The sequence below is a fragment of the Camelus bactrianus genome, chromosome 10 (genome assembly GCF_048773025.1).
Source record: "Camelus bactrianus isolate YW-2024 breed Bactrian camel chromosome 10, ASM4877302v1, whole genome shotgun sequence".
In the NCBI taxonomy this organism is placed as follows: domain Eukaryota; kingdom Metazoa; phylum Chordata; class Mammalia; order Artiodactyla; family Camelidae; genus Camelus; species Camelus bactrianus.
In genome coordinates this window covers 31579868-31604080 of record NC_133548.1, presented here as the reverse complement: position 1 = coordinate 31604080, position 24213 = coordinate 31579868, and the positions used below count along the sequence as shown (strand labels likewise).

Below are 24213 nucleotides of genomic sequence, written 5' to 3'. Positions count from 1 at the left end.
CAGCTCGACCTAACATTCAATCTCTGAAGTAAAACTATGGTCTATTTTTATTCTTTTGCTTAACATGAAATTGTTCTAAATAATCTGTTATGCATTCCAAAATAAGTAATCCATACAGTAATGTTTCATTGGATGTTTACAATCAATATATTAAAATATAGTTATTTTATTTTATTTTTATAAAACTTGTCAAATCTTCAAATTCCAAGGAGCCAAATAATTTTGAAAATATATATGAACAAATGCATATAAAATATTGGTACTTATTTATAAAAGAATTATGAGAGTGACTTAAACTATTTATTTACAACATGTATTATGGAGTATTACTCAGGTAATTCTGAATGCAACTCATTTTTTTAGCACATAAACTAGATTTCTTGACTTTTTTGTTTTTCTCATTAATTACACATATTTTGATTTTTTTTCCCACCATGCCATTATAAGAAATAAAAATAAAAGTAAAATATACAATTTTTGCTTGTTAAAAACTCTGGGAATTAAAATAGACTAAAATTAAGATGTATGATTCCTTGGAGATTTATTACACCAGCTCTGTTAGCCATAAAGTTCAGTACTTAAGCCTTGGTATTAGTCAGTGAAATTGAAACGATTGGCTACTTGCAGAGGGAACGCTTGGATCACTGGAGGACTCCATTAGTCCCTGCATTATTTTTCTATGGCTAAATTACTGCAAACTTGATGACTTAAAACACCATGAATTTATTATCTTGTTGTTCTGTAGTTCGGAAGTCTGGAATGTGTCTCACTAATGTTGGCAGGGCAACATTCCTTCCTGAAGGCTCTAGGGAAGAATCTGTTTCCTTGCCCTTTTGGGTTCTAGAGGCTGCTTACGTTTCTTGTCCCTGCCCCTCTTCCTCCATCTTCAAAGCTAACAACTATGGAGTTGAATTCTCAAATTACGTCACTCTGCCCTCCTCTTCTGTAATCAAATCACCGTGTGTCTCTTCTGCCTCCTTCTCCACTTTTAAGAACTCTTAGGATTATCATTCAGAATAATTTTCCCTTCTCAAAACCTGTGCCATCTGCAAAGTCTGTTCTGCGTGTAAGGTAACATATTCTTGGGGTTCTGGGGATTAGAACATGGACTTCTTTGGAACACCGCTCGTTATTCTAACTACTACAGTCACAGAGTCACATGCATTACTCATTAATCAAACATTAACTGAATGCCTATTATAAGCAGAGAGCTTTGGGAGATTAAAAAAATCTATGCTATAGTCTTTGTGCAAAAGTAACTTCCAGTTCATTTAGGGAGAAAAAGGTTTCCAGTAAGAGAAAGGAAAATGATCCAATAAATGTCTTCACTTTTAAACCTGGAATTATCCTTGATGATTTTCCTTATCTGTGCCCAACCCCATCTATTCAATTGAGAAGTCTTATTGATTTTACCTCCTAAATATGCCTTCAATCCTCGGCTGCTACAACCCTGACTTTATAATCTTTGCGCTGCAAGGCATTAAAGGCAGGAATACTTTCTCTTCTTTACAGATTGAATGCAGTGAGTTAAAAGACCGATCATTGATCAGGAGGATTATGAATAATGCCTAGGACAGGACAACTGGAATAGAAATTAAAGAGAAGGCATGACTTCTGCCATAGATCCTATCACATTATATAGTGTATTTGTGATTTTGTTTGTTTGTTTCCTGTAGAAAAACAAATGGTTGAAGTAAATTAATTATCTTCTGGAAAAGAAATGCAAAGACAAGCTGAATTCTGACAGGGCTGTAGCTCTTACATTCCATCTTGGAATAATTCAACCAAGTAACCGTAGGCAAATACAATTGATACTCGGTGTTTCTAATTTTATTAGCTGGGAACAAGCCTCAGCAAACTAAAAGGACATGCAAATCTTAAATCTCAACGGTATGAATTTTCTCAGCAAGATGTTATGGGAGGAATTGTGCCCCTCGCCCCCAAAATTTATATGTTGAAGACCTAACCCCCAGAATCTCAGATGTGACTGTATTTTGAGACAAAGCCCTCCCTGCCACCTGTGGGTCACACACTGGGGCTGTGGGGTGTGGCCAGACCATATCTCAGCCCCTCCTACTCATCTCAGTGTGGCTTCTTTTTATCCTTAGTTGTAGAAAATCTTTTCTGCTAGTATTGAGGTCCTTCTCAGGGATAGTTCTTCTATATGTAATTTTAGTTTTAGTGTGTCTGTGGGAGGAAGACAGCCCAGGGTCTTCGTGCTCTGCCCCCTTGTGCCCCCTCAATCAGCACTTCGGCTAATGGAAGTGGATGCTTGGCTGATAAACCGTTCTTTGTGTGTGTGTCAAACAATGAGCCAGTGCAGGCTTTGTTAATCTTTTTACTTTACTCATATGTTTAGTCATGTAACAATGGCCTTCTAACTGTGTCTCATTCAGTAGTAGTTTTCAAAGTTATCTACTGTTACTAGTTTGCTAGGGCTGCCATAAAAAAAATTCCCCAGACTGGGTGGCTTAAACAACAGTAATTCTCACAATTCTAGAGGATGGAAGTCTGAGATCAAGTTGTCAACAGGGTGTTTGTCCTGAAGCCTCTTTTCCTGCCTTGTAGATAGATGTCTCCTCCCTCTGTCGTCATTTGATCTTCCCATTGTCTGTGTCCTAATTTCCTCTTTTTTAAGGGCAGCAGTGCTGTTGGATTACAGCCTACCCTAAGGAACCCAATGTAACTTCATTATCTCTTTAAATGCTCTGTTTCCAGATTATTTTAATTTTCAAATGTTATTACCATAAAGGAAGAAGAAAGAGTAATAGGGAAATTTCAGAAGATATGTAATTTGGTGGAAACATTTGGGGAAAAGAGGTGCTTTAAAGAGTTTAATGACTTTCCATTCCTTCGCTAATTGTAACATTTATTCAGTACATACTGTACTCCAGACAGTCCTATGTACTTCACATGCATTTATGTTTAGTTTTAACAACCACCTGTGAGTAGGTGTTGCTATTATTGCATTCATTTATAGATAAGGCCCTCATCCCCAGCCTAAATGCCCAGGGGCAAAAACTAAGAAAGCAAACATATTTGAGACAAAGAATTCATCCACAGAATCCGCATTTACATATTTAATTTTCCATTCAGATTGCAAGAACCACCAGTGTATATATGTCATCAACAGTCTACACTTAACTCCGCCAACTTGCATCCTCTCCATCACCAGAATAATGCAGCCAAACAGTCTCCACCTACACTTGATATTTTTGTTTCAGAAGCAACAGGCTGGCACCAGCTCAGACTTACCTGGGTTCAAGCACTCCATATTCTAATCCTCACTAGAGGTGCCAAAATATATGAAAGATAAGCATTCAATTATTTTTAGTTATTTAATTCCTTTAAGACCATGAGACTTAAGAGAAATGAGTCCTTTTTGGAAATTCTCCACATTCTGAAAAGGTGAATTAAAAGTACAATGTCAGTAGTTTATCAAGATTTTATAATATTTATGTATACACACACATAACCTTGGAAACCATACACACTGTCCATGATAAATTATCTTCAGTCGAAACAAACTTCAAAGTTATTAACACCAAGCTTTCTTCTATAATGATAACATATGACTTCATGTTTGGTGTGGGAGGAATATAAATATTAATAATCAGTCATTTGGCTTTAGTCTGAATCTATATGTTTTGTACATTCTTCTGACAAACTAGTGTGCTAGATTCTTGTCAATAAGAAAAATTCTTTTAATTTACCATTTAGTACTGAAACTTTCATGATGAGAAATTTGCCTTCTTGATTTTTCATTAGTCCTAATTTTCTACCTCTAAGTCCTTCATTTTAAAACATTTTGAGATTTGTCAATTACAGAGAAAATATAGAAATTATATAACAAAGACAGAGATACTGAATTTTTGTTCTGTTTGCTACTGATATTCCTAAATTTATCTTCCTCCCTTGCTCAAAGAGAACTAGCATCCTGAAATACATGTTTATTATAGGCATGCATGTTTTTCTACCCTTACTCTTTACGTATATATGCATAAGTATCATATTTTGTCAAATATGACACATCAAATGTAAGATATACCATCATGTCATGTATTACCTAAAATAAAAGTGCTCTGAAATTAAATTGATTCACAGTCTCAGAATTCAGAGATGTCATTGTGAGAAATATATCTTATACCTATGAAGAGTGGAGTATGTTATGGTTTGTGTGTTTAAGTTTTTCATGCTATTTTATATTTTTATCATATCATTTGTCATCCTGTTATATGATTTTCAATTTGCATTTTCTCTCTCATAAAATGCATTCCTGTTAGCATGGTGATCTAATTTATTCACTTGAATGCATTTTATGAAAATATTTATTAATTCCCTTACAAATGAATAGCTCAGCATTTCCTGCTTTTTCTCTGTTGTCAGCAGTGCTTTAATAAACATGTTCTCCATGCCCCGTTGTGTACATATTCAAGGTATTTTGTGGAGTACAAACCTAAAAAAATATTGCACATTTTTCTGCACTGAATTCCCAGACCAAGTAAGATCACATTCTGAGGAACTGAGGATTAAGGCTTGAATATGTGAATTTTGGGGGGAAACATTTCAACCCATAATATTAGGTAAGATTGGGCTCACTTGTCATACCTCCCTGTCATCATCCCACTCCTATATCAGAGCCCAAACCTCTGGCCTTTGAGCCCTCTTAGAGGAAAAGGACAAACATAGATTGAGTTTGTATCCAGTATGACAGTGACAGTAGCATTTATGTCGTAGGTTTATCACTCATTCCAGGATAACTGCCCCTGGGAAAACCCCCATCTCGGTACAAATGAGATCAACGGGCAGGTGCACAAAAAAAGGAGCAAAACATAAATGCACATCTTGATTTTTCTAGATACTATGCAGTTGATCAAAGTAAAACAATATTTATTTATATCTTTATTGATTTTTAAAATCAATCTTGTCAGTCTTGATAGAAGTTTGGATATTTTGTAAATAAAACAAATTTTAGATTTGGATTTTCATTTTCAAATATGTGGAGATTTTTAACTTTTTATTCCTCTATATTTTATAATTTTGATAACACATTTCATATCTTGTTATGTATCCCTTACATAAGTGTTGGAATGTTTAGTTAATTTTACTACTTTTGTCTCTTAACCTTCATGCTTGCTTTATAGGTGATTAATCTAAACCAATTATATATTTACCTTTTCCAGTGAGATTTTTATTTTCTTATGTTTTCTTTCTGTTAATTTCTTTTCAGCTTAAGGGAGCCCCTTTAACAATTCTTGAAGAACCAGTTTAACGTTGGTGAAATTTTTAATCTTTTGGTAATCTGGAAAATTCTCAGTATTTCCTTTAATTCTGAGTGATAACCTAGTTGGGTAGAGACTTCTTGGTTGGAAGTTTTATCTTTTGACATTTTGAATATGTTATTCCACTCCCTTCTGATCTGTAAGATTTCTGCTGAAGAATCTGCTGTTGGCTTTATAGCATTTCCCTGGTATATGACATGTTGTTTTTCTCTTGCTGCATTTGAGATTTTTTTAAAATCTTTCACCTTTACCATTTTAGTTATAATGTATTTGGGTGTATATCCTTTTGGGTTTGTCTTATTCAGAACTCTCTGGCCCTCCTGGTCCTGGATATCCATTTCCTTCCCCACAATTAGGGAAGTTTTCAGCCATTACTTTCTCGAATAACTTTCTGGCTCTTTATTCCCTCTCTTTGGGAATCCTATAATGTGAATGTTATTCCATTTGATGTTGTCTCAAAGGTCCATGAAGATATCTTTATTTATTTTTTTTATTTTATTTTGTGGGTCTATCTGGATGAATTCCATTGCTTTGTCTTCCAGCTCACTGATTGGTTCTTCTACCTCACCCAATCTGTTGTTGAACCTCTGCAGTGTACTTTTCAGTTCAGCAATAACTTGTTCGGTATTTTTTAAAGTATGGTATATCTCTTTGTTGAAGTTCTCATTGTGTTTGTCCATTCTGCTCCGGAGTTTGGTGAGTACGTTTACGAATATGACTTTGAACTCTTTAGGAGATAGATTGCTTTCTCCATTTCACTTAGTTCTTTTTTTGAGGTTTTTGTCATATTCTTTTGGCTGAAACATAGTCCTGTGTTTCCTCATTTTGCCAAGTTCTCTGTGTTTGTTTCTGTAAGCTACCTCTTTTGTAAGTCAGTTACTTCTTCCAGTCCTGATGCAGTAGCCCTTTGTAGAAGATGTCCTGTGGGGCTCAGAAGAACAAACCTCCTTGGCCAGCACAGCCAGGAGTTCAAGGACTATCCCCGCATAGGTGTGTGTTCTCCTGTTGTGTCAGGGCCACTGCTGTGTGCTGGAGTATGGGGTGGAGCTGGCCCACAGAATGATTGTGGGCAATGGCTGCCAGGCACTAATGGGAAGTGTTATCACCTGGGCAGCTGTGAGGCCGGCCTGGCTGAGACGTAGAGGTGGGCAAGATTCCCAGTGGGGTGTGCCCGCAGGCACTAACAGGTTAGATGGGATGTTCCAAAATAGTGCCCACCAGCACAGGCAATAGCAAGTTAGCCTGAGATTTAAAAAATGGCTCCTGCCACCATCTCAGTCCCCAGGGAGTATCCCAACTGGTTCCTGCCTCTCTGTCAGATGCTTCAAGATTAGCAAATGGGTCTCCTTTACCCACGGCCCATGTGTATTCTATCTGGTGTTTTTGTGCAGGTTTTCAAGTCATGGAAGTACACGTTCACTCACACACTTTGAGTGATTTTCCATTTCCTGTAGTTCTGTACTTTCCCTGGACATATTCCCCACTGGTTTTCAATCCAAGTGTTATGGAGGCTCTTCTCTCCTGCGCCCGCTTTAAGAGGTGGGATGCCTTATGTGGAGCTCAAATCTCTCAATCCTCAGGAAGAATAACTAGACCTTTGTGATCACTTGGCTGGTGTGCGGTCTTTTTCTTTGGTGTGATCGTATCTCTGTTTCCCCTGCACACCTCAGTGCTGTCCTTTTACCCTTCTGTTGTGGAGACCCTGCTCATCCAGTTTGGAGGCTACTTTCAAAGGGAATTATCCCATATGTGGTTGCAAATTTGTTGTGTCCATGGAAGGCAGTCGAGACCTTCCAATGCTGCCATCTTGAACACTTTCTCTACTTTTTCAATTTTTATTAATTTGCTTGAGTATCTATGGATTACATATGAACAGAATTTATTCTTATAAAATAATTTTAATTCTGGATCCAATTTTGAAATTTTTTTTACCTTTAGACATAGCTGTCTATTAAAAATAATGACATTGATATTTCTACTTTGAATCACTTTTTCCACATTATAGTTGCAAAGAATATGGCATCCTAAAAGAAAAGCAACTGATATGAAATGTTTGTTTATTATGTTAATTGTAGGTTCAATATTTCTCAATGTTTTAAGAAGAAAAGGTAAACTAACTAATCTTTGTTTTTGAAAGAAGCGAAGATTCCATATTCGTATTTTTTTTTTATAACTAGCATTTTTTGAGAAACAAAGCAAGTCTTTCCCATAGGCTCTAAATTAAGAAGTCTTAGCTCCTAAAGGCCAATTTCTTATTCAGAACATTTCACGTAGTTTGCTCAAGGAATTTTCTATCACCAGCTGGGGGATATTATTTATTGTTAAGCTAAAAACAGCCAGATATGATTCATAATATCTTGGTATTTATTGAGAGCATAAAGACTGTGAAAATTAAGTGCTGAAAACAGTTGAACTTGAAAGCATTTCTATTGGCTAAATTCAGTAGTTCAATGACTGAACATGTATGGAATGCTCTATTTTTCCTGCTAAAAGATTATAAACATCCTGACACACAAAGTAATTTTGAATACATCTAATCTTAAAAACAAGTGGTAAAAATTCCAAGTCAGTATCAAAACTGAATCCAAAATATTCATATTACTCTCTTGCCCACATTTACAATCTTTTGCTGTTACGATGTTTTTGGAAGGAACTACCTTAGATTGATTTGTTTTGCTGAAGCAAGGAACTGTTACATAAAATACTGTAAAGAATTTCTAATGACATTGATCATTTACTAGTGGTATACGTAAGAATCTACTTTCTATAACGGTTTATTTTAGGTTCAAGTGTTCTCTAGAGCATTCTACTGTACATTGTTTCATATCCTTATTTTTTATAAATCATTAAAATGCACAACTGTATAAAAATTAAAAATAGAGATGTTACAGATTTTGCTAAGAATAAATTGTATATAAAGTCTGGGAAATGGCTACCACAAAGTGGTTTGTTTCCAGGGAAACTTCAAATAAGATAGGAATTGTTAAATGAATGCTTTTTGTTTTTTTACATCTTCAGTTAACTTTTCTATTCTAAGCTAAACAGTATAATAGGTAAGACATGCAGATTAAGTCATTCCTCAATTCACTCTTGATTATTTCCTATTTTACAAGAGAATATTTACTATTTTTAATTCTGAGATGTAACATGCACATTTTCAAGAATCTCGAGTCTCTAATGCCTGTGTAACCAAATAGGCTGCAGCTACTGGCAATACAAGTAAATACTGGAAACAACCACACCTGCTTAGCTCATACTACCAAGACAAAGACGTCCAATTCATTATCAAAAAAATAAAATAAAATAAAAGCAGCAAAACCAAATATATTTTACAGTATTTGTTCTAGTTGAAGTTGTTGAATTCATTGAAAATTACAGAATTGGCAACTGTGCTTGTAAGTAGCTATCCTGTATAACTGAACATCTGTTGGTGGGTGCAAATGTGCTTACTAAGGTAAAGGCAGACTGCAATGTATGTAAATATCTGTATCTTGGACACTTCACTTCTATAGTTTTTACACAGTAACCATTTTTTAAAAGCTTCCACTGCAACCTATATTCTCTGTGACCTAAAACCATTATGTCACTTAAAAATATGAGAAAGAATAATTAATTGTATATGATTTCACAGCTACTGTACTCTCTTTGGTCAGGAATATGCCTATGAAAAAATAATCCTTGCACTTGCTGAGTTCAGATAAGTCTAAATATGTAAATCAACAAGGTGCCATTTAAAACAGAATGGTTTGGCAAAGAGCTCCAGAGGAAAAGAATTGAGAACTTTGAGCTTTGTGCACGGAACATCCCTTGTGCACGGCAGCAGTTTAGTGAGGCCGATACCACTCATCCTGTATGTCTTCAGGAACATAAATATTCCCTGATTAGCAAGAGCTGCCACAGTGGAGAAATGAATATTCAAAGACATTTCCAAGGAGGGTTCCAATGTGATTAGTGAGCCCAACTGTATTGTTTACTTAACATGTAAGCCTGATAATGGTGGAGAGCTGTTTTTCTTCACTGATGAAACCCCAGCCTGGTAAATAATAAGTGATCAATAATTAATTCTAGAAGGATGAATAAAATTGTCAGTGAAAGTTCAAGGTGGGCTCTTAGGTACCATTTCAAACACATTTCATATTAATGAACTAGGGGCCTCATCACAATTATATGCTATGTGTTTGTCTTAGGTTTATGACTTTTGCTTTTTTTTGTACATGATCATATAAACCTAAAAATAAAAGGCCCAGTTTATTTATTTGGCAGGAAGCAGAGGAATAAGGAATTGGATAGAACTACTGCCGGAAAGAGAGGAAACTTGGCTGTTCAAGAGGGTGACGAAAAGGGAAAGGAGAAGGCTAAATTCTAATGTCCAGTGACAGGAAAAGAACTGAAAGTGAATGCTGAGCTCATCAGTTGTTCAAGGCATGAAAGAGAAACCAGATGAACTAGCCCTGTCGCTGGACACAAGACTGGCCAGTGGAGTAGAGGAGGGATTTCAGTCAGCACTTTGCTGTTTCCCTGGGGCTGTTGTGCTGTGTACAATACACACAACCGCCCAAAGCAAGTCTGCTCTCATTATCTACCAGCAGCTATACAACCTCTCTTTGATTTTACTTTCAATGGTGTTTGCTATTATCAACCCATCGGCTCACTTGCCCTTCTTAAAAAAGCTGGATTTCCTTAAAAGGATGCTAGTAATACTTTTAACCACTCTTGTTTTCTTACCCTTCTCTGAATTCCCACATCACGTATTGACTACATGCTAAACTTCATGCACTAGCCTTTTGATATTTCAGAGCCTCATTTTCAGACTTAAAAAAAGTAAAATAAAAGCTATACAAACTCTCCTGCTTCCCTCTAATAAAAATAATTATCAAGAAAGCTTTTCTGTCCCCACCTCTGCTCTAGTCTGTTTTTGATTATAAATTCAATTAATTTTCAAGTCGTCAGATTTACAGTGTGGTCATGACTTTCATGATCAGTATTTTTTCAACGTTTTCTATCATGATTTGAAAAGAATATTAGACTACTATAAAATAGATGTCAAGGAAGGAAATTATTTTTAATTTAACAAAGTCTATTAATTTTTAAATTATTTTATTTTTCTTTAACAAAGTCTATTAATTTTTAAATTATTCTATAGTTTTCTGTAAGTCTCAGTTATCCTTTCTTTAGAATTAAGTTTATTTCCTCTTCTTCCTGGGCACACAGCTGTATTATATAGCTCAGTGTCCCTTGCAGAAATATGTGGTCGCGTGACTGAGTTTTAGCCATTGAAATGTGAGAAAAGTAATATGACGTCTTTCCAGGTCTAGTCCACAAAACCCCTTAATGCATGATCTCCATGCTCCTTCCTCTTTCGTGGCTGAATGTAAACTGGCGCTGTGAATTTGGAGGTCAGTTAGACAGCAGAACCATGCATTGGCTCTGGGTACATTAATCCTAGCTGCTCCAATTACACTCTAAATGGGGAAGAACTATCTGCCTGTCCAGGAAACCGGTTTTAAATATTAAAGATATAAACATTAATCATATCTGAACTACTACAAGTTTTGAGATTGCTATTTCAGAAATTATCATTAGCTGAACTCATACATGTCCATCGTCATAAAATGAAAAAAAAATGAGAAAAAGAATCATGCCAGAAAACAAGCAGAAATATCATAAAAATGAATATGTACTGAACGACGTACGTCTAATGGAAGATTTATTTGGATAAAACTTTCTGTTATTTTATTTATCTGGATTTTAGTCAACATGTTTTGGTTCAAATAAACAAAGAACAAAATTGAGAGGAAGGGCAGGAGATCGGAGAAAGGCAGGCAGAGGTTAGGGTGTATAAACTGTCAAGTGTAAGAAAAAATGGCTCAGGTAGAATAACAGGAGTGTGGCAAAAGAAATGGGGGATTTGGTATCAAGTCTACTCAGTTAAGATGCTTTAAACTATTATGTTTCATCCTCACTGTATCTCCTTTGAAGTACCTATTATTATTATAAATATAAACAAGGATGTCCTTCTGTTTTTCTCACTGATTTGATGTCACATTTTCTTGACTGTGTTAACTCAGAAATACTGTGTCATAGTCTGAAGTTTAGGAGGCATTTCATGTCTCTAGATGGCTCAAAGATAAAAACTGAAGTTTCTGTTGTTCAAACTTTCTCTGAAGGTTATTTGATTGCTTTTCAAATCAACTTTAAGTTGTCAGAAATAAGTCTTCTGTCCCCAGGGATTCTATGCCACCATTATAAACTTATATCTAAAAGTGCTATGAAAGAGCTTTTTGATAATTTTCAAAGAAGATGAAATTTAGAATACATCTAAAGATGTATTCTAATTTGGGGACACAGAAGCAACGATTTTAGGCAAATAGTTGGCAAATAGATTGTTAAACTGACACTAGTCTGAAAACTGTTTAAATATTTAATGGATAATTTAACATAGCCTTCTGCTAATATTCAGTGCTAAACCATTTAAACACATTGGCAATCATTAGAAATATGTTTAATATATTTCCACATTTCATCTTCCCTTCAAAATTAGCTTCTAAGTGCTTGAAAACCTTGCTCTCTCCATCTAACAATTAATGAATGATATTTCAATCTAAACTTCTCAATAAATTAGCTTCTAAGTGCTTGAAAAACTTTTCTCTATCTAACAATTAATGAATGATATTTTAATCTAAACTTATCAATAAGCATAATATTTTCATAACAGGATAACTGTTTGAATTGCATGTATCCATTTTTTTTAGAGAAATGAACAATGCTATAAACTTTAGAGGAATTTATCTTAATTTTTATGCCTTAAAATCAAATCACAGTTGTCTTTTCTTGGCTCTGAATAATGTGGAATATAATTCTTTGTGTTTTTTATGAGAAAAATTAATTTTTGAGACAAAAAGTGTTCACAGGTTCATGTCTAAGCAACTTCTAAAATGTACGATTTTCTTTAGCTTAATTCACCATTAACCTGTCTGACTCCTTTCCTATATAGATAAAATTAGCACCTTAGATATTTTTTTATGCTACATTGAAGAATCCTTTGGAGAAAAATATGCTGGCCTTTTTCATTTCACTGCTAATATCTTACCACTCCTTGCAGTATCTATAAAGTGAAAAGGCCAGCACCCTTACACCATGCTCTGCATTTACTAAGGATTCCGAGTGGATGCCTTCCCAATGGTGAGAGGCAAAGGGGCTTTCCAAGCAGGTTACCCTCTTCTCCCCATGAAATTTAAATACCACAGATACACTTTTTAAGTACTGTAAATCTGTTTTTTATGTGTCAAAGAGTAAAATTTTGTTTACTTCCCTAGGGAGCAATTTTGCTCCTTTAGGGAGTGTATCACACCCCCGTCCCCCCATTGTTAAATGTATGACTCAGAGGGATGTAAAAGGTCTTTAAACCAAAGTGTTTTTGTAGTATCATTCTTAGACTCAAACAAGAGAGAGACCCCTTCCCTGGGTCCTGAACTTTAGAGGGCCTGGGTTTAGTTCTCCTCTGGCCATGCCTCTTCCCATGGATCAAGGAATTCAAGGGATTAAGGAATGTGCCATCCTGTGCTCCATTTTTGAACTTCACTATAGAATCAGATAACCAGTACTCCCAGCCCAAATGGACTTGCTCCTGCTTATGAAACCTACTTAAGCCTCCTCCCCTGGTCTGTGTCTGAACACATAGTAACATGTACAACTCCGGATATAAAGGGGTCTTTAGATAAAGTTTGGATGTGCAAGCTAAGCTATCTATCTATGTGTGAAAGAGGTCTCTTTTTTGATGATGGAGAAAAAAAGTTAGTGGTCCACAGGCCAGGGCATGGCAGCCAGATTTCCTCTTGTGGTCATTTTCAATGCAGAATTCTAAGAAGTTTAAGAATTCTAAATTTGAATGTGGTCTTCAAAAATGTCATGAAACAATACTTACTAAAATAGGAGGATAGACTATATTTTATTTAATAAACAATACTTACTAAAATAGGAGGATAGACTATATTTTATTTAATAACTTTTTAACTTGTTTTATAAGTTTCAAATAGTGTGACAAATATTAGGGCATGTAAACCTCCAATTATATTTTTACTTTGAGAAAGGAATGGATTTATCTAACTCTAGAAAGCACACATTTCTAAACCTTAAACTGAGTTGTTTCTTTAAATCAAAATGGAAAAAAATGTGTTGATGAAAACAACCAAGCATTGAATCTAGCATTCCTGTATTGAAGGGAAAAATGCCCTCCTTCAACTGCATTTTATTTATCCTCTACTGGGCAAGCCCTTGTAAGTTGTATGTGTCCACAATAAATGATGGAATAAAAAGATATTGTAAAGACTGAGGATGGAGTTCCAAGGACAACATGTAAGGAAGCATGAGGGAGTCATGATTTGAACTCGTCAATGATGGCTTTAAGAATGGTGCCCTAAAACGAAGTCCATCTCAGATATTTCTAGAACTATTTACTGTATTCTGCTACCAATTTTTTCTGCTACCATCACTATCTGTTGATGATTAATAAATTCAGTGATTTTCATTTACTAACTTATCTTCAAAGAATTATTTGTGAGTTTGGCAATCATGCCTGTGAATTTCTGCTACGGTATTTTAATACAAGGCATCAGAAGTTTTTCTAGCTATTCTGTCATATTGAAAATCCATCTTGCTCAAAGCCTTGCAGTTTAAAAATTAGTATATGGCTGCTCTGAAAAATGCCTCCAATTTCGAACAAAGCACAACTTCAGAAAATCAATATCATATTAGCTCTGTGGTTAGCAAGAATTTATGAAGAATTGAAAACAAACATAGAAAGAACAGCCAGAGAGAATAAAAAAGAAAAGACATCTATGCAAGGGCAAATTTTCTTAGTAAGTAGAGAGCTCCCAGCCAAGAAAGAATAATATTTTCATTAAAAGTTAATATACCTCCATTTTGAAACATGCTCTTTGAAACCCTAGTAACACATGAGTAGAAACCCAGTTGTCAAATCCCGTAAAGGAAAATTATATACTTTGAGAAAAAAATGTAGCAATGTAGAAAATGCTTAGAAATTTTTCATATTCCATTAAAAGTCATTCTGATCATTTTCACTAGGTCTTCTACTACAGGACTGTGCTTTTATAAAGCTAAAATAAAAATACTGGTTATATCTAGGACTCTTCAAATTATTCTCAGTTCTATAGGGGGAAGTCAGAGTGGAATGTTTAATCAAATTTTAGCCCTTCCTTTCCTTTAAGTTTCCTCTCCAGCATGCTGCTAATATAAGTTCCCACCCACTTCACTATCAAGTTAAAATCTATGGAAATATAACTTCTTTCCCTAAGTCTCAGCCTGTGAAACAAGGAGACGTCATGTCTCTTCTTACATTGTGTAACAATATATATATTTCATAGTTCATCCTCTCTAAACAACTTTCTATTTTTAACAGTAAATAATCATGAATATTTCTTGATATTTAAAACTAAAGACAAAAAGGAAAAAGAACAAAAACATAATTAACAAGTACTTGTCTGGTCAAGCACAAACATCTGTAGGAGAAAGGGAGAAATGCATGCATTATTTAGATGTGTGCTCGTATTGTCATCAGAATCCGGAAGTTTAGGCAAGTGTAAGATGGCATGCAATTTTCTGTTGTATATTATGAAAATATTGGCCAAAAAGAAAAGAAAACCACACATGTGGTGTAACTACATGTTAACCATGTAACATTTAGGAAAACAGATGGGAGTAGAAATATGGCACACTGTTTAAAAAATTCCAGGTCTCTAAATGCTTCTAATTTCTGTCATACTATGGTTAATAAGCTGAAAAGTAAAAAATCTGGAAAAACTCTAGATATTTTGGCTAATTTTGTATCTCCCCTGAATCAATCCATTTGGGAACTAAATATCATTTACAGCAATGCTAAACTGCTGGTGGATAAATGATACTCAAAGGATATTTGAGGAAATTGTTGTTCATCAACCAAAATAGCTGTTTCTTGTAGTGTGCAATTTCACACCTGGGCATGGCATAAATACACATGGATGGCCAAATTTAGATCTGCTAGGATCCAGGGTGAAGAAAGAATAGTTAATGACATCATAACTTATTTTTATTTCCTTGTTCTTTGCCAATGACTCATTTCAACAAATCTTTGAGCACATGGGGGTGTCACCTTTAAATGACAAACAAAATAAGTAAGAATAAATTCATATGTGCTTGAAAAAGTAGTTTACTAAGAACCAAAAAGTAAGTTACTTTTCAGAAACAGTGTCATATTGATGTTAAAATCCTAGCAATGCTTATGTGCATTTAACTATTGGATTCCAAATGTAACAATAAATGGGATACAGTCTTTGCTTTGAGTTCACAATTTATATATTTTAATGTACTCATTTTATTATTTAAACAAAATACAGGGACAGAAAATTCATTGCAAATCATGAAGCCTCTGTTTCATAGGTAAATTTCTGGTTCTAGGTTAGAGAATGATATTTGAGTTGGACCTATTGATGTCTATATATCTGTATATTATACAGATATGTAAAGTCTTGACATTAATGAGTGTGACTATATTTGGAATTAAAATTACTTAAACAGTGATACAAGAACACTCTGACCCTCCCTTGTCTTCCCTGAAAGCAGGAAATAAATCTCCCAGGTATAAGGTACCCTTCTTGTACAGGAGGTAGAGACATCCTTATCATCAGAAATAGAGAATTTTGAGCCAAGAAGATTAAAATACAAAGCTTGTTTCTTCTTTCGTAATTTACTACCCCAGTCCAAACTTCTTTGTCTTGTCAATTCATCACAAGATTATTGTTTCTTTGTCTAAAAGGTATGAAAGCTGCCTGCTCTGGTCACTTCTTTGGGCCTCATATCCTTATGGGACTCCTGTATGTACAAAGTTAAATTTTACCCCTGTTAATCTGTCTTATGTTAGTTTATTAGACCAGCCAAATAACCTAAAAGAGAAGAAAAAAGAAGTTTTCCTCCCCTCCAAGGCAAAGGGTGTGCACGTGGTGGTAGGTGAAGTAGCCTTTCTAGGCAGAGGGAAAAATGACCTCTGCACAACTCGGAGTAAATCGGTGTTTGTGTATATGTGTGTGTCGTGGTCCACTTCCCTGTTGTAGCTCAAGTATAATATCCCAAAGTAGTCCTGGGGAGGAAAAAATAACAATAAAAATTCTAACAGCAAAGAGCAGAAACACAATAGTACATGAAATCAATAATATAAATTTTGAAAAACATAAGTTCCAGACATCTTTGATCTGCTATCATAAAATTGAGGGTTTTTTTCCTCATGATAGAAACCAAAATATCTTCCTGTGGGGACAACTTTGCACTATTATGTCAGTTTGTGTCATTTACACTCTAACACCTAATATCCAAACAACTGAGATGGCATTCTGAGTTTCCACACTTGTTCTCAACACTTTACTGAATTCAGAAAACAAGTGATTTACTTCTAAAATCAATGGAATTATGTTTCTCCCCTTGTAACTGAATTTTAGTAATTAAAAGAACCTTTATTAATTCATATTTGCCTAGAAATGCAATCAGATCGTCTTATCCTTGTATACAAACCTATCCTCAATCTGACCCTCGTGTATACTTTCCTCGTGTATACTTTTATTTTACAAAATTACATTTGAAGAACCTATTCTAACCAAGCTGATTCACTCATTTCTCATCACTGCACAGATACATCCCCTGATTTTGCTCATAGATCTGAAATTCCTTTCTCTTTCCTCTTCATAAGAATACCCTGTTGTATAAACCTTATTTGCTTACTTAATGATACACAGGTTATTTTCTTTCCTTTTTATTGAGATTTCACACTCCTGGAGGGAAAGATTCACCTCCAATCTTACTTGTGGCCAAAAAGCTGATCAGAAAAAGAGTTGATAATTTATCCTTTGATTTGATGCAGAACAAGTAGTTTAGAAATGGTCTCATCTGTTACATACAGTGAAAATGTCCTAGAACAGTTTGATAGTTTGGCTGGGAGTAACCTAAAACATTAAGCCATAAATGTGTACAATGTTGACCAAGAAATGCAGAAGACTGCGAATAAGAAAAAAAAAAAGTGTGTATTTGGGGTCTCACGAATTGCAGTTTGAGAGGTACTGATTCAAGTAGCAACTCAAATGTGCTCCGAGGGAAATAGAAAATCGTGGGGGTTTATAAAGGCAACAAAGACATTCCAGGGAAGTATTATAGTTTATTTTTACAGAACCATCATTGGTGCCAGCAGGCATTCAGTCACTTGTTGGTAGCAGATTTGTTGCTAAGCTGCAGTCTCTAGAGGGTGGAAGGAAAACAAGTGTCAGGTGGTCTCAGAATGGCTGGGTTGAACGTTTATATTGCATCAGAGTGTGGACCTGTATAAGCGTTCCACTTCCCTGGTGGCCTCTTAGCTTCCTTTTAGATCCCTTTGACTTAAGTGACTCCATTTTGTTGTTCACAGTCCACAACAAATATTTGTTCAGTGCTGATCACGTAGCAGGAAAAATGTAACATCCTTAGCTAACAAGGTTGGTATTGAGAGGTGATAGAGAGCTGTCCGGCCTTTAAATACGTGAAGTAGCTGCTAAGAATAAGAGTCCAGCTTGGGGGATGGGTAACCACACTGAAAATATTACACAGATTTTCCTCTTTTTGCATCTTGCAGAGGGAAAACCCCTATGAATTTCAGCACAATATCTTCATCCTATTTTCAGATGGAAAAAAGATGATGTTTGGGAACTCTGAAAATTGTCTCCTTATCATCTTGTCAGAGTCCATTTGCAAAAGGATAATTACTTTATATTTATATTGAATACATTTATTTTATTTGATAAGTCTAAGATAAAATATTGTATTCTCATGGCTGATAATTTAGTATAAAAGATCTAAATTAAGTGAACTATTTCATGGCCACATAAATAACTTGTATCTAAATATTTATTTATTTAAATATTTATTAAACATCTAGTATATATGCCAGACCATATGTTAAACTCTAGATAAAAAAGACTTAGAGATAATTCCTGTCCTCAAGAAGCCTGCAGTTTAATGAGTGGAACTGGAAAAACAGTTACGTCTATGTAAACAAGGAAATGAAGATGCAGATAGTTACAGCCTCTTTTTCACTATTAGCTTTAATATCAGACTGGAGTTTAGTCAACATTGTCCTTTGGTTTGATGAAGAGGAGGCGTAGACTTCATTTCAGCTTCTGTTGGAATATCTGTCTGCTGTTTACAGATAATTTCTCACTGACAAGAGTAATATTTGCAAAGGCTTTCTGATGATTAATGTTAGCTCACTGGAAACGCAGAGGCTGTGTATTAGGAGTACAAGAAATATAAAGCACAATAATTTAAACAGATAGTTTAATGGAGGTCTTCTAGTAATTATATTTTACATAAAACAATTGGATATCCAAATGACAAATGGGCACTGAACAAAAGTTTAGCTAAGTCTTTGCTCAGTGGATTAAAAAGTGCTATCAGTTCATTATTCATACAAGCAGTGAGAAAAGGAAGGTGCTTTTGACTGAGACCTCATTCCAGCATCTGTCATGTTAAAACTGTGACTTGAGAAAACTACTTATGAGTCCTAATCTTTTGTTTTAATAGTAATCATCTCAAATAATGTTGAGTTATTGTAAAGATTAAAGGTGACAAACTGTTCATTAAGGGTCACTTTCAATACTCACACATCATTGAAACCTTGGGATAGTACTGAATAGATGTCACCTCAAAGTTACAAGAAACTGCCAGTTTTATTTTTACATGTCATTATTTCCTTTGTTTGGCTTGTGAATTGCTAGCAAATACTAAAAGAAAGGTGTTTCGAGACCGCTCTCTCACCACCACCACCACCACACACACACACACACACACACACACACACACACACACACACAAGCATCTTGGCATCTGTTTTTGAAGCTATTGTTGAAAAATAACTTGAGATTCCTTCAGTCATTCCTTGTCCTCACTAGGTAGGCATTTGTAGTTATCCAGAACAACCAATTTATTGAATTTGATCCATGAGAAATCTAAAAATATTGATTTTTTTTGGAGAAAAAAGAGAATACCCTACATAGTACATAAAATTTATATAAGCTTGCACACCTGTTATTCAAATTGCACTACCAGAATTCAATATCACAGTGGCTTTGAAGACTAATGTCTAGGAATAAACTCAGTGAGACTAGACACTATTATAGACATTAGTTGTCTTCTTTATTACATGATATGTAGGGGACTGATGCTTTTTTCCTTTTTTTTTCCCCTATGATGTCTGAGATTAACGTGAAGAATATCAGCTCTGTCCTCAGTTGCCTGAAGTCTGTGGGTATAGTAAAATAGCAAGCTTAAATATTACAGGAAACAATACTACGTTCAAATGTATCATTCTAAGTGGAAAAATGTCAAAAGGCTACATATAGTAATTTTGTCTCTATCTGAATTAAACATCTTTTAAAGTGACATTCATAAGACGCAGTAAACATAAATACATTACAAAGACTCAGTCTTTGTAGGCAAGCTGATTAAATGCACACTGCCTTTGAATACTGTATAGATCTGAATTCCAGTACTAACTCTTACTAGCTATCTGAATTTAGAGTATTTATTTATCCTTTCTGAACTTTGATTTCCTTAACTCTAAAATAAAAATAGTAAGATTGACGCTATAGGGTTTTCATGAGTATTCAGTAACATAATGTATACAAATTCCACAGCACAAGTCCTGGTACATAGCAGGGGCTCCAAAAAATTTTAGTTATTATTTTAATTTGTAAGATAAATATAAGTAAGAGTTAAACCTTTTACAATTCATAGGATAGAACAAAGTTATTTGGGGAAATAATCTATACCATAAGCTTCTTTTCCTTGATATCAGGAAAATCAAGTCTATATTTTGATCATGAGGGTCACGTGAGACCATGAGAGATGTGCAAAGTTATAGAAGAAAGCCCATTCCCTTGAGAAACTCACAACCTGAGGTAGACTTTTACGTAATTACTCAATACAAAGAGCCATAATTGAGGTGTGGTTCTTGAAGAAATGAATGCTCGCAAGATGATCTTGTATAACTTTACTTTAACAACACAGAGCCAGTGAGTTGAAAGACTTCTGTGATTGATCAACTCCTGCACTAAAACACACACACACACACACACACAGGGGAAAAGAAAAATAATATAAAAGGATTGCTGTGTTCTGCTAAATAGCCATAAAATCTTCAATGCATCTTATTTAAAGTGAGTCTTGTGTGCTACATTTGACTGCATTTGCTTTTCAAAAGACTAGAAAGAAATAAGCCTAAAGAGCAGATGACAGATTCGTGCTCCAGAGAAATCAGGCAAAAATCCCCGTCTCATGAATATAACAAACTATTAAGAAAAATTGTACTTTGAAGACTTTATATGTTAAAGTTGAAGCACTTAGGGTGACATGATGAGGCAATTGATGTTCGATGCTAACTGGAATGAATAAGTTATGTGATTTACATTGAAGCTAAAATGTGTTTTATTTTTCTAAACCTGTCAACATGCTATACTCTTCAGAGGCCAAAGATCATGAATTTGGGATTTTAGAATGACATTAATTTACTTGTAGAAAAGGACTAGATAACAATTTCAGAACTGTAGAATACCAAAATACTTCAAGATTAAAATTTGGACTGTCGTTTAATATGAGATGCAGAGCCAAGATTTTCGATTGTTGAATTTTTTTAAGTCACTCCCCTCAGTTTCAGTCACAGCATAGCTTTGAGCAAATATTAATCTTTTGAGCTTTCGTGTATTATCTGTGAAGTGGAAGTACACAAGCTCAGTTAAATTCACAAAGTTTTGTAAACATCAGATAAGGTATTAACATCATTTCAGGAGCTGATTGCTGTCTTCCTTAAAGATTACCTAGTCCCTGTGCTCCTTAAGGACTCATATCTTGCAGTTTCCTAGGGAGCCATCAAGATCTGGAGATGGGCTGGGATGAATGGTGAGCCAAGTCAACTGGAACACACATTAACATGTTAAGTGTACCAACACAGTCCTCGTGGGCTTATATCACACACAGTCATCAAGCGTTTTCTTTCAATATTTAATTCAAAATTAAATGATTATGTTCAGCGTTTTAATCAGCCATCATATATCTGTGTCTGACACTAAGATCTCTTTTTACTTTTTGTCCTGTTTGGGTAGCTGCTTTTCCTCCTGTCGTTGCTGGCTAGTTTTAGCCATTCTCTCTGTAATGTCATCTTTTTTTTTTCTTTTTTTTAAATTGAAATATAGTCAGTTTACATTTTCTTAATCCTAATCCTTTTATGCAGTGCTGAGGAGTTCTTTTATCTTGGACAACTCATTTGACTTCTCACAGATCCAGTTTTCATCCACAAACTGTGGCTTGAGTTATAATAATCTTTAGGTCATTTATAACATCTAAAATTCCATAAATCTAACTTCTCTGTGTTTACCCTTCATTCTCAAAATGGAAGTGAATGGAAGAGCGCTGTTACAGAATGCATTGTGTCACCCCAGTTCATATGCCCGCAGGACCTCAGAATGTGAATGTTTTGGACATAGTGTCTTTAACAAGGTCATTAATTGAAAATGAAGTCATTAGGGTGGACCTAATCTTACATGACTTGTGTCCTTATAAGAAGAGCAAATTTGGACACAGGCATATACAAAGGGAAGGCACAGGGAGAGGATGGCTGTCTGTAAGCCAAGGAGATAGTCTCAGAAGAAATCAGCCCTGCCAACACCATGATCTTGGACTGTTAGCCTCTAGAACTATGAGAGAATAAATTTCTGTTCTTTAAGCCTCCCAGTCTGTGGCACTTTGTTAGGGCAGCCCTCACAAACTAATATAGGTGGTGTACTTTCAATGTGCTAAAAATGTGTTTTTCAAATTGCCGAATGGTATAGAAATGCAAAGCAGATATTTTTAATGCAGCGTTGATAACATTCATGAAACTACTATGATACCCAGCCATCTTTTTTTTTCTTGCTCTACATTTATATACAATAAAAAAAAAAGGGAGAGTAACTAGTCTATGAATATGTTTCCTAGAGCAGAGTCAAAACATTAGCATATTTTTTCTGAAATGAAGTCTGAAAACTGGAAACTGAATCTCTCCCTTTGGGGTTTTTGGACTCTTTTCTTCTGATTCAAGCCCTCCTTCACCCATTCCAGTGCTGTGGCATTAACTTGCCACAAGAGGCATCTTTCTTTGTTTTCAGGTAATTTTCCTTGATAACTGGAGAATTCCTTTATCTGTGGCTTTTGAAAAAGTTTCCATCCTTTCCCTTTATAGCTCCACACTCAGTGACATTTGATAAGTGCTTGATTTTATGGCTGATCTGGAGTGCTGGGTGTGTAAAGCTCAGGGTTGTCCTTGCTGGTGATCGTAAAATGGGTTGGACATTTATGTAATAAAATATATGTAGAGTTGGGAGGCTCTCCTGAAATGGCCCTAGATTTTAGCCTCAAGAAAAGTTGTAGTTTAATGCAAACTCTACCTCTATTGTGCCTGTATACCAGCCACTTGGCGTTTCTGAATCTCAAAGTTATTATTTGTAATATGAGAATTTAAAAAAATTTCCGTTTGGGGGCTTTGATGATTAAATTAGAAAATGAATTTGAAAATCTTAACTGATTGCTTTTTATGTTGCATAAGATTGGTAATTCTAAAAAAAAAATTAATAATAATTCCCACCCATTTTCATTCTTTAATCTCTTAAATGTTAATATACTTTTTTTATTTTCTTCATTGCTTTTATCAGTAACTGAAATTATATCAGTTACATTTTTTAAACTCATATATTATCTCAATCTCCCATGAAACCTCCAAGAGTGGAGACTTTGTTTTGTGGGGACTTTGTTTTGTTCTTTGCTATGTTCTCAGTAACATGAAGTGTCATTTTTTGTGTGTTCTAAGTAAAGAATTTTTAATAGAACAACATAAATATCATTCTTTCATTCTTAGGATAAATCTTTGAACAAAATAATGTAATATGATTATAGTTTGACTGTTGTATCTCTGGTTGTTACCAACATACCTAAAAGACCAGAATCTGGGCTCACTTACAGTCACAAAACCAAGAATAATGAGGATGAAGAAAGTCTATACTGTCTTACTCCACTGGCATCCCATGTGCACTGGCACTGTAATTATGGGCTAGCTCCAGAGCTCCCAGAGAAGAATTAAACCATGGAAAAGAAACTAAAACCTGTTCTTATTCTGTATTGTTTTCTTCTTACATAATAATACTCTAAAATCATTGAACTTTAGACCTGGAAGGACCATGAATTTTTGCTTTCTCTGAAACACCAACACTGCTAACCATTCACATATTTATTGAACACTTACCCTATACTGATAGAAGTAAGCCAAAGAAACACTTTTTTGTTGCCCCATTGAAATTTATACTCTCTCAGATAAATACAATTTTCAAGGAAGAAGACATTTTTCTCAACCCTTCTAGGTTCTTCTGGCTGATCTAAGTATTAAACTGAATGAGACAGGTTAAGAGGAGAAAATCAAACAAATGTTTAATAATATGTATAAATGAAAGAGACCTGGGAAAACTGAGTAACTTGCCAAAATAGCCGAAAATTTTACCTTAAAAATAGTTTTCAGCTAAAGACAAAAAGGGATATTGGGGGTAGTGATTTGGTACTTCAGAGAGGAAAAGGGCAATTCATGTGAGATGGAAAAGCAAATGTTTGGTAAATACATGTTTGCTGGGCCATAGATAGACAACTGGACACAGACTGGACTCTGGTCTCCACAGTATATCCAGTTTCCCCTCCATACCTAGCCCATATTCTTTGCAGATATTTTCAGTTGTAGCTCCGTTCCAGGAATAGGCCCTTCTCTTTATCTAAATTCTTTTAGTCAGTTAAGAGGGGGAGTAACAAGAAAACTTTCTAAGTCTTATTTTTTTTAAATAAAATAATC

The 24213-nt window shown here is 35.0% G+C and overlaps 1 long non-coding RNA gene across 6 annotated transcripts in view; it reads left to right on the top strand.

The window, feature by feature from the left end:
* The window catches only part of LOC141578851 (uncharacterized), a 382879-nt gene that overhangs the window by 242875 nt on the left and 115791 nt on the right, over positions 1-24213 (top strand). The gene's annotated exons all lie outside the window — the stretch shown is intronic.